Raw genomic sequence first — 17,247 nt, 5'->3', positions numbered from 1 at the left:
CCCATAGACGGCAGCCCACCAGGCTTCCCCGTCCCTGGGATTCTCCAGGCAAGAACACTGGAGTGGGTTGTCATTTTCTTCTCCAATGCATGAAAGTGAAAAGTGAAAGTGAAGTCACTCAGTGAGGCTCCCTTTAATTCTCAGCTTCATGATTGCTCAGAACGCTTCTGTACAGAATAATATTTTGAAATATCAATTGAGATCTCTACCAACAGCAACTTTACTTCATCTCTTTGGTCCTTGTTCCATTCAGGTAGAACTCAGACACACAAGGGCAATTCTTGGCTTTTGATTTGTAAAAGCCCAGCCCTTGGAAGTCGGAAAGAACAGGCATGATATTGGTTGATTTGGGAGGCCACTGATGAATCAAAACAAGTCTCCAATTTGAGACCAGATTAAGATCCCCTAGGTTTGAGGGCAAGGATAGGGCAAGTAGGACTTGTAGGAAAAACCAGAAGATGGTAACTGGCTTTCTGTGGGATCCTTGAAAAAGGAAGCCTCCTGGAGGAGAAGTGGGAAAAAGACTTTGAGAACTGTAAAAAAAAAAAAAGAAAAGAAAGAAAATTTGTTTAAACATAGTAACTCAACTATGCTTCAATAAAATATATATATTAAGAAAAAAATTTTTTAATTTAACAACAGTCGCTCTATACAAAGCCCTGATTCCTAGCCAGTGCGTGCACTTGGTCCTTTACCTATGACATCTCAAGATCACTTATGAGACAGGTACCATTAACCTAGTTCAGAGGTTTTGCAGCCCTGCTCGCACTCAGCAGAGCAGTCACAAAGTTGGGACTGGGAGCTGGAGGTCACCTGAAGGATGGGCTGTGAGGGAGGTCTCCGTGCTCATCTAAATTCCTATGCCTGCTCTCCCGTCCCTTTCATGTCTCCTTCCTCCCCTCATGTCTTTTGGAGCCTCTAGCCCTGGTTTTGGGGAAGTGGCGCTGGACAGCCATTGTGTTATTCATGCAGGAGTCAGTATCACTTGCTGAAATGCTCGTCCATCCTTAAGCAGTGCAAGAATCTTTTCTGTCAGGCTGTTTCTCCGGGCCTCCTCTGCCTCTCATTAATTTTAGTAGGGGCTGCCTGTCTTTCTTCTCTCTTGTTCAGTGCCCTTCTAATCTATTTTTCCACCCGGGCCTTCTCCCTGACACAATTTGATTTCCAGGCTGCTAACGGGCTTCTTTCTGGCTTTGATTTATGTGCGCCGTGCCTGTGCTACATGTCTTTGCCGAACGGATGTGTCTTCGCTACCTTTTTACAGTCCCTTTAAAGACCCACCGATGCTTGGCAGAACGTCGCAGAAATAATACAGAATAAAAGACAGTTCTGGGGAGCCTGGTGTCTCTGGCTTGATGTTGGAATGAGGGAAGGTTTAGAACTCCTCAGGGTACAGGGAAAGAAAAGTGAAGGGCAGATTTTCAGCTGCCTAAGGAGCAGTTTTTGAACTTCTTTTATTTTATTGATTTCAGCCTTTCGAAGATAGGCATGAACTGACACGGTTCAGAGTACAACGTGGAAGATCTGGGGCTTAGTTTCAGCGGAGATTCCTCTGGCACCTGACTGATGCCCTGCTCTAGCTTTTCTCCCTCATTCTCCCCCAATTTGTTCATCCTCCCCCCGCCCCCCAAAAAAGTCATGGGAGGATCAAGCACCCGCAAACCAGACACATTTCAGACGTTCATCATTTCACACAGCTGCAGATGGTTTTCAGTGCCCCAGCTTTATTTTATATTTTATTTATAATCCACCAGTCATTGTCCAAATGCCTTTTGCAAACCTAAAACTTCTTCATAGAGATCCATGCCCCAAGCTGGGTAAAAATTAATTTAGAAACGAAGTGGGATGGGGAGCATGGATGAAATGAGCTTCCTTTATCCCCATTTAATTTAGTACAAATTCTTGAGTTTGCTCTGATGCCTTAACCCAATGAACTCAGTAATTTCAGGTAAAAGTTATGGAAAAGTGGTACAAACATACGAAGAGGATGTATGGATGATGTTTTGAGTGAGCTTGCCAAGTTAAAGGGTTCTATTAGTCGACTTGACAGAGACCTTTTGGATGGCTAAGATTCACTTAGGAGGGGCACGTTGAATGTTTGCTCCATTAAATGGCGCAACAGAAAGAGCCACGCAGCTCAACACTGTTCTGGTCCCTGAACAGAGCATTGCAGGGGCGGGAACCACTGGTTCCTGTCCTTCCCACCTTCTGCAACTGCGTCACACCTCCCAATAATTAGTCCTGCAACAGCAGAGGAGGTTAAGAGGAGTCAGTACTTTAAAAAGAAAGGAAGAGCAGTGGATATCCTGGCACGCAACAGGTTAGCCTCCGGTCAGATGGAACATTCCGCCGTGCAGAGTGGTCTGCTGCCGAATGATCCCAGATCGCTTCAGCAGCAGCGATTTAATCGAGTGTTTAAGGGGCGGGAGGACGGAGGCAGGTTTGCTTGACTGGAAGTGGAGCCCCTCTATTTCTCTACCTACTGAGTGGTGATAATAGCGCCACCTACATCACAAGCGGGTGAATACGTGTGACAAACTTAGACCCCTGTCTGGCATCTGGCTAGTGCCCTATACCTCTTTGCGGTTGTCACCTTCCATGATACACATGTAATGTATGCGTGTACATATATGTGTAGTATGAGCTGGCACAACTCAATGCTTGGCTGCTATTTATTTATTTTCAACAAAAATTTACTGAGGTAAAAGGCCAAGGTTATGAGGACATAAACCAAAAAGATTCTAGTTCAGTTGTCCACATGCTCATAAATTAGGGGGACATGAACCTAGAGACAATAATTTGCATATGATAATAGTACAGACTTCAGTGGATACTTATGCAAATATGAAAGTGCCTATAGAAAGATCTACATACATTTGAGAGGTTGTTAAGGAAGGTTTCCTGGAGAAGGGAGCATATGAACTAAGCCTTAAAGATGAAGAATCAAAGCCCCAAAGAAGAAACGTGGCTATGAAGCCACACGATTGAACAGCAGAAGATGCGGAAATAAAACACTGCAATTGCAGAGCTTACAAACGGTGTGGGAGGGCCAGCAGGTGAAGCTGATTCCTCTGGCGTTTTTGCAGGGAGATTGGGTCCTTACAGAGTAAAAATCTCAAGAGGATGGGTGTGAGCCAGCCCCCCATTTGGCAGCCTTCTGAGTCTGCGTCCGTCCATATGGTAAGCCCTGTGCAGAGCTGAGCGGCTCTAAGGCTCTTGGTCTCCTTTTTTAATTGACATGTAACATTATATTCGTTTTAAATGTGCAACATAATGGTTCAGTGTTTGTATATATTGCAAAAAGATCACCACAATAAGTCTAGTTAACATCCATCACCACAAATAGTTACAGCCTCTTCTTGTGATGAGAACTTTAAGATTTACTCTCTTAGCAACTTTCAAATATATAATATATTATTGCTAACTATACTCACCATGCTGCAGATTACATCCCCATGACTTATTTAGCTTATAACTGGACGTTTGTGCAGGGTGATCACCTGCACCCATTTCACCCACCCTTCAGTCTCTGCCTCTGTAACCATCAATCTGCTCTTTGTGAGTCCGTTTTTTGTTTTTAAAGATTTCAAATGTAAGTGAGATCATACAGCACTTGTCTTTTTCTGTTTGACTTATTTCACTTAGCAGGACGCCCTCAAGCTCCTTCCATGTTGTTGTGAATGGCAAGATTTCCTACTTTTATGGCCAAGTAATATTCCATTACATGTGTGCACCATATTTTCTTGATCCACTTATCCGTGATGGACACTTAGGTTGTCTCCATGTTTGGGCTATTGTGAGTAATGCCTGAAATGCACGTAAGGGGTGCAGGTATCTTTCAGATTTAGTACTTTCATTTCTTTTGGATAAATACCCCAAATACAATTGCTGGATCATATGGTAATTCTATTTTTCATTTTTTGAGGGGATACCATTCTGTTTTCCATAGTGGTCGCACCAATTTATATTTTCATCGGCAGTGCACAAGCATTCCTTTTTCTCCACATTCTTGCCAAAATTTGTTATTTCTTGTCTTTTTGATAATAGCCTTTCTAACAAGTGTGAAGCTGTGGTTTTGATTTGCATTTCCCTGATGGTTTAGTGATGTTGAGCATCTTCTTGTGTATATGCTGCGGCCATCTGTATGTCTTCTTTGGAAAAATGTCTGTTTATATCCTCTGCTCATTTTTTGATTGGGTCTTTGTTTTGCTGTTGAGTTGTATGACTTTTATATTTTGGATCCCTTTATCAGATATATGGTTTGCACACCTTCTCTCTCATTCAGTAGGTTGCCTTTTCACTTTGTTGATCGTTTCATTTGCTAGGCAGAAGTTTTCCAGTTTGACGTAGTCCCGCTTGTTTATTTTTGCTTTCCTTGCTTTTGCTTTTGGTGTTGCTGCTGCTGCTAAGTTGCTTCAGTTGTGTCCAACTCTGTGCGACCCCATAGACAGCAGCCCACCAGGTTCCTCCGTCCCTGGGATCCTCCAGGCAAAAACACTGGAGTGGGTTGCCATTTCCTTCTCCAATGCATGGAAAAGTGAAAGTGAAGTCGCTCAGTCGTGTCCGACTCTTAGCGACCTTATGGACTGCAGCCTACCAGGCTCCTCCATCCGTGGGATTTTTCAGGCAAGAGTACTGGAGTGGGGTGCCACTGCCTTCTCTGAGGCTTTTGGTGTTAAATCCCCCTAATTGTTTGCCAAGACTGAGGTCAGGAAGCTTACTGACTGCATTTTCTTTTAGGAGTTTTATGGTTTCAGGTCTTATGTTCAAGTCTTTAATCCATTTTGAGCTGTGGTTATTTTTATAGGCCACAATGTAATTCTATTTCAAAGTAGGTGAGAGTGATTTTTGGTAACTTAACGTGCATCTGTATTTCACTTTTAGGCAGAGCTACCTTGGGCAGCTTTCTCTTCTCAAACCCCTCACCCTGCCCACAGTGATACCCTGACTGGTCCTCCGGCACCCTACACCCCGTCTGCCTCACCCTCCCACATAGGGGCATCATCCCATGCTCCAAGTGAGACAGTTTCGTCAGAGGTTAGAGAATCACAGTCTATCGTGAACCCACAGCCTCCGGCCTCACTTCTCACTCCTTTCTGGACATCTCCCCAAAGTTGAGAGGCCCCAGTCCAAACTCATCCTCTGCCCTCACTCGATCACACTTCTTCCCTTTATTCCTGCACAGATCCAAAGCTTTCGTGTCTCTTTGAAGGCTTTGAGTGGCTCCTTGCTTCTTTTTGGCCAGCGTGTGGGATCCTTGTTTTCTGACCAGGGATTGAACCTGTGCTCTCTGCATTGGAAACATTTGTCACTTTTTACCTCTTTTTTTCAGGTTTCTGTGTGTCTGATTTTCTTTATGAACCATGAGTCTCTTGAGGGCACGATCTGTGTTCTGATCATCTGTGTATATGCCTCCATGATGTTTCAGTCTAAGTAAAGTAAAAAAAATATGGATTATGATTCAAAGTGACTGATTTTTCAGACCTTAAATGTTAGTTCCCTCTAGAGACACGTGGGGGCGCCTTAACCAAGCAAAACAACGTGAACTCTTGGATTCCTTTCTAAACTATTTTATATTTATTTTTATTCAAGTATAGTTGATTTACAATTTTGTGTTAATTTCTGCTATAGAGCAAAGTGATTCAGATATATGTGCACATGTATTCCATAATTGCTGGAAAAGACCGTGATGCTGGGAAAGGTTGAAGGCAGGAGGAGAAGGGGACGACAGAGGATGAGATGGTTGGATGGCAACACGGACTCGATGGACATGAGTTTGAGCAACCTCCAGGAGTTGGTGATGGACAAGGAAAACTGGCGTGCTGCAGTCTATGGGGTCGCAAAGACCAGGACACGACTGAGCGACTGAATTGATATGCACGTGTTCATTTTTTAAAATATTCTTTTTCATTATGGCTTCTCATAGGATATTGAATATAGTTTTCTGTGTTACACAATAGGACCCTGTTATTATTATTATTATTATCCATTCTCTAAATAATAGTTTGCATCTGCTAATCCCATACTCCCAGTCCATCCCACCACCACTACCCCTTGGCAACCAAAAGTATGTTCTCTGTACCCATAATTCGGTGTTTCTAAACTATTTGATAAAGAAAGCTGAGTGCCAAAGAATTGATGCTTTTGAACTGTGGTGTTGGAGAAGATTCTTGGGAGTCCCTTGGACTGCAAGGAGATCAAATCAGTCAATCCTAAAGGAAATCAGTCCCGAATATCCATTGGAAGGACTGATGCTGAAACTCCAATCCTTTGGCCACCTGATGCGAAGAACTGGCTCCTTGGAAAAGATCCTGATGCTGGAAAAGATTAAAGGTGGGAGGAGAAGGGGACGACAGAGGATGAGATGGTTGGATGGTATCACTGACTTGATGGACATGAGTTTGAGCAAGCTCCGGGTGTTGGTGATAGACACGGAGGCCTGGCGTGCTGCAGTCCGTGGGGTTGCAAAAAGTCGGACATGACTGAGCAACTGAATTGAACTGAAAATATTTGATAGATGATGGAGCCTCTTCTGAATTCTGTCTCACTGATCATCATTTTGACTGAATGTGGATGACAAGAAAGAAATGTAAGAAATGATTTAGTGGGAAAAACCAGAGAGTTAATACATCAAATCCAAAGGTTGCATCTGGTCAGAGAGACAAGGCAAAACATAGCACCTGCTTCTCTGAATGAGGGGCCCTGTGATCACAGACTGTGGATATGACATTGATATCATGGACCTCCAAGTAAAGAAGGACTGGGGGTTGTGTTATGGAATGAATTGCGCCCTCTAGAAATTCCTATGTGGAAGCCCCAACTCCCAGTGGGGTGGTATTGGGAAATGGGGAACTGCAAAGGTGCTTAGGTTCACATGAGGTCACAAGGGAGGAGCCTCATGGTGGGATCTCTGCCCTTGAAAGAAAGAGGCCAGAGCTGTCTGCTAGATTGCTGGCCATGCTGGCCCGCTGATCTCCAACTTCCAGCCTCCAGAACTGTAGGAAAAGAAGTCTGCTGTTTAACCCCCTAGTCTACAATGTTTTGCAGGGCATCCCAGGCTGATGCAGGCAGACTACGTGAATGGGAGGGGCTGCCTTTCAAGCTCTTTTTCTTGTCAAGGAAAAATTGATAGATAAGAAAATGCTGAAACACAAGTCAGGATTAAACAATGAGATTTCAAGCCCCTATCAGATCCTCTGATTGTATTTACTTAAAGTATATGTGGTGTTTTGATACTTATCGTATGTGTCATAAAGAAGCGCTGTTAGCCTTTTCTTTCCTAACAGGCATATTGGTGTCAAATCTCTTTCATTAGTTTGTTTAGACCAGAATTTTATTTTGATTAATATTTTTGAATGTAAACCTTCCCATTCTTTTTTTTTTTTTTTGGTGGTGCTGTGCATCTTGTGGGATATTAGCTCTCCTACCAGGGATCAGACCCAGGCCACCTGCAGTGGAAGCTTGGAGTTCTAACAACTGGACCACCAGGGAACTCCCAGAGCTTTCCATTCTTTCTATTGGGACATTGGGCGGGAAATGGGCTCTGAGAGCTTTGTTACCTGTTTTCTTTCTTTCTTTTTTTTTTTTTTTTGCTATTGTCCTAAATGTGCAAAGCATTAATTATAATTGATCAAGGGTTGTCTATACAACAATAGCCATAGAAACTGCCACCCAGGGCACTTGAAAGGCCTGGATTTACAAGCATCAGACCATCGCTTTCCTGATTCCTCCTCACTACCCTGCTCTACTGTTCAGTTCAGTCACTCAGTTGTGTCCAACTCTGCGACCCCATGGATTGCAGCACACCAGACCTCCCTGTCCATCACCAACTCCTGGAGTCTACCCAAACTCATGTCCATTGAGTCAGTGATGCCATCCAACCACCTCATCCTCTGTCATCCCCTTCTCCGCCTGCCCTCAATCTTTCCCAGCATCAGGGTCTTTTCAAATGAGTCGGCTATTTGCATCAGGTGGCCAAAGTATTGGAGTTTCAGCTTCAACATCAGTCCTTCCAATGAACACCAAGACTGATCTCCTTTAGGATGGACTGCTTGGATCTCCTTGCAGTCCAAGGGACTCTCAAGTGTTTTCTCCAACACCACAGTTCAAAAGCATCGCTTCCTCAGTGCTCAGCTTTCTTTATAGTCCAACTCTCACATCCATACATGACTACTGGAAAAACCATAGCCTTGACTAGACAGACCTTTGTTGGCAAAGTGATGTCTCTGCTTTTTACTATGCTGTCTAGGTTGGTCATAACTTTTCTTCCAAGGAGTTAGCGTCTTTTAATTTCATGGCTGCAATCACCATCTGCAGTGATTTTGGGGCCCAGAAAAATAAAGTCAGCCACTGTTTCCCCATCTATTTGCCATGAAGTGATGGGACCAGATGTCATGATCTTAGTTTTCTGAATATTGAGCTTTAAGCCAACTTTTTCACTCTCCTCTTTCACTTTCATCAAGAGGCTCTTTAGTTCTTCTTCACTTTCTGCCCTAATGGTGGTGTCATCTGCATATCTGAGGTTTTTGATATTTCTCCCAGCAATCTTGATTCCAGCTTGTGCTTTATCCAGCCCAGCGTTTCTCATGATGTACTCTGCATATAAGTTAAATAAGCAGGGTTGTGCTACTGTAAAGACTTCATATTTTTAAAATTTACATGTTTGTTTATTTGGATGCACTGAATCTGAATAAGATGGATATGTTGGTAGAGTTCAAAGGTCCAATTTAAGGTGGTTTTCAAGCTGAAATGGGGCTTCCCCAATGGCTCAGCAGGTAAAGAATCTGCCTGTAATGCAGGAGACACAGTAGATCAGATTCGATCCCTGGGTCAGGAAGATCCCCTGAAGAAGGAAATGGCAAGCCAGTCCAGTATTCTTCCCTGGAAAATCCCGTGGATGGAGGAGCCTGACAGGCTACAGTCCAAAGGGTTTCAAAGAGTCAAAGATGACTGAGCAATTAAGCAGACATAAGCTGAAGTAGAAAGCCCTCCTTTCTGTCCTCCAGCCCTCCTCCGCACTCCTTCCACCCTCCCCAATGGGCTGGGCTATTGAGTGCCTGTCTCTGTGTGTGGGTGTCTGTGTATAATTACACTCTGCACAAAGACGGGGCTGAGTGTCACATCTCGGTCAACCGGGTGTAGCCATGATAACATAAGTGTCTTCTCCCTCATCCTTCTCCTTGGGAATCATAGGAATCTCAGGGAAGGCTCTGAACTTCCGTATGCATGGACATGCTGAGGGGGTACTGAACCCATGATCACTAGATCTTCAGAAGTAGAGAGGTCCAGAGTATAGCTACATCACAGATCTTTTCTAAATATATATATTTTATAACATATCATATAAACAGAATAATACAGTGTAATGTTTTACAACCTGCTTTTCCCCCTAATAAATTATAAATACTTACATGACACTGAATATTCTACAAATGGCTTGAATGGCAGGCAGCAGGCTATTTTATTCTATTTTTTTAAAAATGTGCTGCCATAAACCCATCTATTTGTTTGTTTATTTTATTAGGGGTATAGTTGTTTTTCCAATGTTGTGTTAGTTTTTGCTGTCCAACAAAGTCAATCAGGTATTTGTAGACATATATCCCCTTCCTCTTGGACCTCCCTCCCATACCCCGCCATCCCACCCCTCTAGGTCATCACAGAGCACTGAGTTGAGCTCCCTGCACTATATAGCAGCTTCCCACTGGCTATCTGTTTATACAACAGCATGCTATTTTATAATACTGCCTTACCATAATTTATTTAACCATTCAGCTCTTAACCGACATTTAAATTGTTCCTAATTTTTAATATGATAAGTAATATCACAATGAGCAACCTTTTGCATAAGTTTTTCTGCACAGCTCTGGTATTTCTCTAGGATGAATTGCTAGAAGCAGAGTTGCTTGGACTGAAGGATAAGAACATATCTGATGGCCTCTGGTACTTGTTGCAAAATTGTCCTCCAAAAGTTTGGTTCCTCTGGTCTCAACTATTTTAAAGAGAAAAGGTATAGGACCTAGGATCAGACTTAGTAATTATCTATCAATATGGTTTTCCTTGTAGCTCAGCTGATAAAGAATCTGCCTGCAATGTAGGCGATCCCAGTTCGATTCCTGGGTTGGGAAGATCCCCTGGAGAAGGGATAGGGTACCTACTCCAGTATTCTTGGGCCTCCCTGGTGGCTCAGCTAGTGAAGAATCTGCCCGCAATGCAGGAGAGATCCCTGGGTTGGGAAGATCCCTTGGAGAAAGAAACGACTACCAACTCCAGTATTCTGGCCTAGAGAATTCCATGGACTCGCAAAGAGTCGGACATGACTGAGTGACCTTCACTTTCATTGATATGGTTCATTTTCTTCAGGGAGATTAAAATCCCCATTGGATGCCTCACACGTACGTGTACATGCAGCCATGTCTGTTGAACAGTTGTTCGGATAAAGACTTCCTTTGCATTTACGACAATGGAGGGAAATGCGGACGTGATGTGGCTGGGCAAAGGGTGCACAAGGAAATCTCAGGATCACTGCAGCTCTGCGATGTTTCTTAACAGTTCCAGGCAGTTCACAGATTGATTAGCAAAAACTCCAGAGAAAGACCCAAATGTTAAGACTTTGAGTTTAGATTACCATTGATTTAAGAAACAGAAGTTTACAAAATGCCCATTTCCATAAGTAGGGTATCGCAGTAAGTCATGCCCCTTTGGAGCAAAAGTGGGGTGGTCCTCCTGGCCCACCGAGCATCCTCTCCCCTGTCCTCAACTCATGAGAAAGGAGTCTCCTTCTCCTTGTCTGCACTCCCCTAGACACGAAGGAAATGCCTCTGACATCCTGCAGTCAGATATTGTTTTTTGTTTAGTCGCTCAGCTGTGTCCGACTCTTTGCAACCCCATGAACTGTATAGCCTGCCAGGCTCCTCTGTCCATGGGATTCTCTAGCAAGAATACTGAAATGGGTTGCCATTTCCTCCTGCAGTGGATCTTCCCAGCCCAGGGATCGAACCTGCGTCTCCTGCTTGGCAGGCAGATTCTTTATCACTGAATCACCTGGGAAGCACTGCAGTCAGATGGGCCCCTTTGATTTTCTTCTGTTTTGTAAGAATGTTGCTCACATCCACCTATTGCCTTCTGTCCTTATGCCCCCTCCCCTTGCTGACTTCCGTCACCCCATTATTGACAGCGGCTCCCATTGTTCTCAGCCTGGTGTAAAAGGAAAGAAAGAACTGAGTCAGGAATCAAGACATCCAGGTTCTACTGATCCTTGTCTACTCATCTCTCAAATGAAAGCCTGAAGCTAATTAGGATTGTTTAAGAAAACCCAGAGCTAGACTGACTCTGGTTAAAGCAGCAAAACCATATTTTATTGAGGATTATTGCAACAGAGAAGAAAGACCTGAATATAGAATCAGACAAATCCAGCATTTGCAGTGGGAGTGGGTGGGGTAGGTGGATGGAAAATTCCTAAGAAAAAACATTAGGGGAAGGGGGGATTCTGACTAACCTGGCCCAACAGGATTCTTGCTGAGGGCAGGCTAGGATGATCAGATATTGCCAGGGGGTGGTAGAGGATGAGGAACCCAATCAGATGTTGAGGGCCATCACATATGGAGGGTTGGGAGTCTAGCTAAACCAAATTAGCAGTTTTCTTGCTAAAGCAGACAACCCAGAGATGAAGACAGAAGTCCTAAAAGTGAGGCCTGGAAAAGTTCAGGGAGCCTGTGTAGGGTTTTATCAAGAAGAGATCTTTGTCAGGATATTTTCAAACAGTCCTGAGAAGCCCCAGGGGTTCTGAGGAGGGGCCTTAGGATTGTGGCTTGCAAGAGGGTGGGGCTGAAGGCCGGACAGACCAGCCTCACCGCCAGCCCAGCAGTTTCGCTCTTACCTTGCTGATCTGTTGGGCTCTAGCCAAAACTCCTCTGTTTGTGTTGTCAGAAGAACCCTTTCTCCAAACTTAGAAAAACATTAAACCAGAAGGTGTGTGAAGACCCTTCCAGACACACATTTATAGGATTTGAAGTCAGCCTCCAGCCATTTAAGCACTTTTCTTCCTAACAGACATCTCAGGGAACTTTGTATGAAAGGGAGGGAGGCTTTTTATGAGTTACAGAAACTCAGAATGCTCAGAGTACCCCTTCCTTCTGTCAGCAGCATCTCCTTCAAGGACACACCTTTCTTAAGCACATTAACACAACCAGCCCCAAAACATCTGAGCGTGTCTCTCCCACTTCCCAGAGATGAGTATTCTTCGTTGCTCCTGACTTGCATTTTAGGGCATCCGTCCTCTGTGGGAGGCCCTGATTATTCATCCATTTCCATAACATATGCTGTAGTATGATTAGAGCCTGTCCTGCAGAAGAGGAAACTGGGGCACAGAAGGAGTGAACAACTGACCTCAAATAGCACGGATTGTCTCTCAGGGGGAGAAAATCAGGGCTGGCGCTTCCCCAAATCAGTTCCCTTCCTACTAAATGCCACCCTGCTTATTTCTCTTTTCTGATCTCTTGATGGCACCCAGAGTGCTTCTCTGTTTTGCTTTTATTCGTCTGGGAAGCCAGCCCATCACAGTTTGGTTGCAGCACATAAGGAGGCAGCCTCTCGGCTTGGAGGGCAGGGCTCAGAGCTGAAAGACACACCTCCTTGGCACGCTTGGGTGAGTGACACCTTTCCTGTGCAGTTGGGTCAAAGGAGATGGTTAGTGGGGTCTGGCCACGTTGCTCCACCTTTACCCCTTTTTTTTGTTGCCATGGGGACAGTCGTGGGCTGCGGTAAGAGGATATCACAGAATAATCTGGAGGCAATCTAGCTCTTGATTGCATCTCAAATAACATTTAAACTCATCATCGTCAGTCATGACCTAAAAGTCCAGTCATTTGCAAGAGTTTTTCTTTTTTAAGTTAATAGATTTTACAGTTCCAAAAGTTTAACTTTCAATCAAGAGGGAAAGCCCAAAGAGCTCAACAAAGGTTTTATTGTAAGAACACCCCCAAAGGTTTCCATTTTGTGGCACACAGAGAAAACAGTAATACCGTATTTGTACAGTATACTGGGCAAAGCCGCCGGCCACCAACTCAGGGTGACCAACTCAAGGTAGACCCACTCAGTCTGCTTTGCAGTCCGACTGACCACCTAGAGGCTGAAGGGATCCACATCTTATCCCACCTGTAAAGAAAAGAATATTGCCTGTCATTCAAATTCTATAAGGATCAAGCCATCAGCCACTGTAGGGCACCCTGGGAGGAACTGAGGATGGAAAAGCCCAGAAGGCATTCTGTGCTTGGGAGACGCGTCCTAGATGGTTGAGGTGCATATCCAAGGAAAAATTTCAGTAACCTCGGACTTTTGCATCTTCCCATATACAGAAAAGCACTAGAATCATTAACTTGAGATATCTGGTTGTGTGTGTATGTGTGCGCGCACGCGATTAGCAGTAATCTTTTACCAGGATGTGTGCTTGACTATACGTATTTCCCAGCCAGAAAAAAATTGTATACATCCTGGCTGCTTACCTATCTCTACAGAGCAGTTCCTCAGAGCTATCTGAGAGGCTTGTCTCCTGGGCTATAGTCCTCAGTAAGGTCCCCAAACAAAACTTAACTCACAGCCTCTACACTGTGCATTTTTCTCTCAGCTGATGCACCCATCCTGGTTACTACTCAGCACAGGGAAGCTCTGCCAGATAAACAAGAGTTGGGGAAAATCACACTAATATTTCCCATAAAAATAGACATAAAAATTACATTAAGACAGGAAGGAAGGGAGTGAGAACCTGATGTGGATACCCTGAATGGGACTTTCTCTGGGGAGGGAGGATGGTCTTGAAGGTACTGGAAATAAATTTTTAAATCTTCAAGATAGGACCATGGAGGGATACCACCCCATACCCACTAAGATGGCTACTATATAAAATAAAATAACAAGTGTTGATGAGAATGTGGAGGAATTGGAACCACTGTACACTGTTGGTGGGAATGTAAAATGATGGAACCAGTATGGAAAACAGTATGGAAGTTCCTCAAAAAGTTAAAATAGAGCTACCCTATGATCCAGCAATTATATTTCTGGAAGTACACGCAGAAGAATTGTGAGCAGAGACTTGAAGAGTTATTTGTATACCACATTCATAGCAGCATTATTCATAATAGCCAAAATGTGGTAACAAACCAAGTGTCCTTTGGCAGATAAATGGATGAGCAAGACGTCTTATGTATATTCAGCGCAATATTTTTCAGCCTTAAAAAGGAAAAAAAATTATGGCATATGCTATAACATGGATGGACATAATGTCCTCAAAAGGACATTATGCAAAGTAAAATAAGCTAGTTCCTAAAAGACAAACACTGCACAATTCCACTTATAAGAGGCAACTGCTGCTGCTACTGCTAAGTCGCTTCAGTCGTGTCCGACTCTGTGCGACCCCTAGACGGCAGCCCACCAGGCTCTCCCGTCCCTGGGATTCTCCAGGCAAGAGCACTGGAGTGGGCTGCCATTTCCTTCTCCAGTGCATGAAAGTGAAAAGTGAAAGTGAAGTCACTCAGTCGTGTCCATACTCCTAGCAACCCCAAGGACTGCAGCCTAACAGGCTCCTCCGTCCATGGGAGTTTCCAGGCAAGAGTACTGGAGTGGGGTGCCACTGCCTTCTCCGATAAGAGGTGCCAAGAGTAGTCAAATTCATAGAGACAGAAAGTAGCATGAAGGTTGCCAGGGCTGGGGAAGGAGGTGAGAGAACAGGTTGTTTTTAAAGGGTGCTGAGTTTCAATTTTGCGACAGGAAAAGAGTTCTGGGATGAATAGTTTCAAAACAATATGTGCTTAATTCCACTGAACTGTACACTTAGAAATGGTTAATAACCTTTTCCAAGAATATTCTTTTTTAATTTTAATTTTTTGGCTGTGTGGTATGTGGGATCCTAGTTCCCCAATCAGGGATCAAACTCATGCCCCCTGCATTGGAAGCACAGAGTCTTAACCACTAGACCTCCAGGGAAGTCCCTAAGATAGTCAATTTTATGTTACATGTATTTCAGGACAACTTAAGAAAAAAATCAACAAGTGGGATTAAAAAAAAAAAATCAAGATAGATTTTGGGAGGATCTCAAAGAGAAAGGGCTTGTGTCTTAATTTTCTAGAAAAGCACCAGAAGGCTACAAGTCTTGGAGAGGAGTCACTTTGCTAAAGCAAGTGACATCTCTGCAGAGGCTCATAGGACAGAAGGTGGCCCCCTCACTATCCCCCTACATCTTCTGACCAAAGGAGAAGCCAGGGAAGGAAACTTGATCTGACTGACTCAGAGTGATGGGGGTGTCATTGAATTGTCTCAGGCTGCTCTGAATTGACTGGATCAATTTCTGCCAGCAAGACACAAATCAGGTTATAGATATATAGAGAGCACATCCTTCCACATTTGAGGTCATGACCCTAAACTCACAATCCAAACAAAGAACAACACATGCCATGAGAAAATAAGACAGCGGCTGAATTTGCCCCAGAGCCCTCAGTCATCTGACCTTGACCTTGATGGTATCCATCATATCCTTTCCTTCATGGGGTCCTACCCACATGAGCTTCCTTAGTAGATGTGACCGGAGGCCCAAGGAAAATTATCATTTGGGTCCCCCCACGGGTACAAAAAGAACCCTTGTCCATTTTACAGAGTCCAAGAGTTTTAGCTGTGTCTGTGATTGGTCCTGGTAGAAAACTTTAGCTTTTGTGAACTCCTGTCAGACCATAGTAGCAAATCTTTTAAAGATTATGTTTGAATGTTTTATTATAACCGGTGTGCGCTAAACATCCCCAGGCGATCAGGCCTCATATACATTCACGTCTGTACAACCACATGGCTGTGTTTTTATCTTGCTTACCTAGAAGAACTTCTTTCCTAGGGTTTCCTCCTGAAGCATTTCTGGGGCTTTCCAAGGACACTGACATGTTCTGTGAATCCACACTGGTGCTCCCTGCCCCGGGGCCCGTGCAGGACTCTGAGGTGGGACAACTGCCACCACGGCTCCCTCCTCTTTCTGTGCAAGTTTCTGGAACAAGGAATTCCCTTCAGCTCCCACCCAAGGTGGGCGTGAGCTCTTCCCATGCCCCTCTCCTGCAAAGTGAAAGCTCAAGTCAGGTTGTCACTTTGGCAAGACTTTTATTTTATAAATTAATTTTTACTGGAGTATAGTTGCTTTACAATGTTGCTAGAAGGCTATTTTTAAGAAAGTATAACACAGAGATTAATATCAGGATGGTGACAGGCACAGGGCCCTGAATAGGTACTGGCCGAATCAATGAATTATGCCCACAGTCTATAAGGGTTCTAGGAGGCAGAAACTGACTTACCCTTGAACCAATCTCGATGATAAAGACTGGGTCCAGCTTTCTCTTCCAAGGAATCTAAGGGAGAAAGCTGTTTCTCTGGCACTCTTTCCCTCTTTATGGGTGGCTTCTAGCATGACAGGCAGTGGGCACACTCACCCCTTACGCATGGGGGTGGGGTCTTGCCCAGCAACAGCCCAAACCCAGCCTCTTCCACCTCTTCAATCTTGGATGACCTGGTGGTTTTCACAGCCTCTCCTTTCCCCATGTCCTTGCCCCACTAAGAATAAACAACTCACAAACACAACAACAACCAGAACACCCAATATTCCAACCAAAGAATAAGCAATGTTTCCTGCAAAACATCCTCTCAACCTATGAGCATTGCTTTCCAGTCATCATTTGTTGATTCCAACCACCCCCTTCCAAAACAGTTGGGGAAAAAAAAGTTATTCTTAGTATACTTTCCCTTTTCTGGCCATCCTTTCCTGCCTGCTTGCTCTCTCTCTCAGAGGTTGGACACTGCTGTATCAGGTGGAGGCCTTGATGCCTCTTTTGTGTTGAAAGGGGGAGGGGGGCTTCCCTGGTTAAGGCTCCGCACTTTCACTGCAGGGGACACAGGTTCGATCCCTGGACAGGGAACCAAGATCCTGCATGCCCCACAGTATGACCCAAATAGAACAAACATAGTAAGAAAAGAGAATGGGCATCTCTGATTTCTGCTGTGGGGGTGGTTGGGTCAAGGCCCCGAGAGTCTTCTCCTTCGGCTCCTACTGGGTCAGCCTTGCTCTGAGGGGAGCGGGTGGGGAGGTCAGGTACAAGGGTGGCCCCTCAGACGGCTCTTGGGAGTGCCTGGAGTGCAGACTTCTCCTCTTGTTCCCAGTGCCAGCTGGCCTCCATCCCCAGCTGCTCACATCTGGCCAAGCCAGCGCAGAGTGTCTGAACCTTGGGT

This window comes from Capricornis sumatraensis, chromosome 15, assembly GCF_032405125.1.
Source record: "Capricornis sumatraensis isolate serow.1 chromosome 15, serow.2, whole genome shotgun sequence".
Classification (NCBI taxonomy): Eukaryota; Metazoa; Chordata; class Mammalia; order Artiodactyla; family Bovidae; genus Capricornis; species Capricornis sumatraensis.
The sequence above is the reverse complement of the archived record's forward strand: the minus strand, read 5'-3'. Positions refer to the sequence as shown.